Source organism: Bos indicus x Bos taurus, chromosome 7 (genome assembly GCF_003369695.1).
Source record: "Bos indicus x Bos taurus breed Angus x Brahman F1 hybrid chromosome 7, Bos_hybrid_MaternalHap_v2.0, whole genome shotgun sequence".
Classification (NCBI taxonomy): Eukaryota; Metazoa; Chordata; class Mammalia; order Artiodactyla; family Bovidae; genus Bos; species Bos indicus x Bos taurus.
In genome coordinates, this window is record NC_040082.1 from 90,990,197 (window position 1) to 90,991,726 (window position 1,530).

Genomic DNA, 1,530 nt, shown 5'->3' on the forward strand with positions numbered 1-1,530 from the left:
AGCGCCCACCTTACTATATGGACCTGTGTCTAGTCATCTTTTATCTCTCTGGTTAAACTACTATCTCCTACAGCAAATCCTTCTGTTCCCCCAGGAGAGACGAATTCTCCGCCATTACTCAGCTCTTTTTTAAAAATTGGAATATAGTTGGTTTACAATGTTGTGTTAATTCCTGCTGTACAGCAAAATGATTCAGTTACATGTGTCTTTTCCATTATGGTTTATCACAGGTTATTGAATATAGTTCCCTGTGCTATACATTAGGACCTTGATTATTCATCTCTTTTTTCTTTTTAAAAATTAATTTATTTATGGTTGCATTGCGTCTTGGTTGCTGCGCTAGGGTTTTCTCTGGGGCGGGGTTGCGGAGCGGGGAGGGCGCTATTCTTCCTTGAGGACCAGGGGTCTAACCAGTGTCTCTTGCATTGTTAGGCGGATTCTTACCCACTGTTCTTGGGAAGTCCTATTTAGCTCTTTCTTAAGCGCCCTATTTTACCCCTAGTCCCTTCCCTGGGTCCTAATTATAAAGAAATTGATATTTCTTTTACATGCTAAAACTCGAATACTTCAAGAGCGAGGGAGATAGCACCTCAGCGCTTCCAGTATTTGCTATTGTCTGGCAGAGTATAGGGGTGGTGATGTCCGTTTAAACTTTACTCCTCCATAAGATGGGTACCATTATGAATCCCGTTTTACAGGTGGGGAGACGGAGACAACTGAGATTAGGTAACTCGTCCAGGCTCAATACAATTTTCTCGACTGAATTAACACGTATTTTGGGTATTTTGTGGCTCTGCAACATGGTGCTCAACAAACTTGTCGCGAGTGAAGAAATAACGTTTTGTGCAGTTTTGGGCTGGTTATCCTCAAATCTCCACATGGCCCGCCCCTACACCTAAGCCCCGCCCCACAGCAGGCAACGGCGCGTCCCTATTTTGAGTTGAACCTTGTCTCTTACTATATCCAATGGCAGACAACCGCTTAAGCCCTTCCTCCTGTGATAGCCAATGCGCGCTCTCTACCTTGAGCCGCTTTTCTTTTGGTACCCAATGGCCTTTAACTCCATATTCTGTCCCCCCTCAGAGGCGCGGGAGGCTATCAACGACGCGCCCCCTACAGTGATTGGGTCTTCTTTCCTGTACTATCCAATGGCATGTTTCCTACTTAAGGTCCCGCCTCCCATGGCGGTCTATGGCCCGCCCCTCTGCCCTGGCTGCCCGCCTCTTCACTCTTTGAGAGCCTCTGTTTCCCTCCACCCACCTTTCCTCTTTCACCTCCCATAACCTCCTTCCCCACCCATTAGGCATCTTGGTCACGCCCCCTTGGATCTACCCGTTATCCAATCCCGTTAACTTGCTCTGCTCCAACCCCTCTTCTCATTGGTCCCGTTGTGCCTCTATCCCCGCACGTGGTTCTGAGCGACGTCGTCGCCCGCCCGTGACGACTGGAAGGCGGGACTTCCTGCGGGGCGCTGGCCAATAAACACGCTCCGACCCGCTACCCCGGCCACCGCCCCCGCCCCCTCGACGC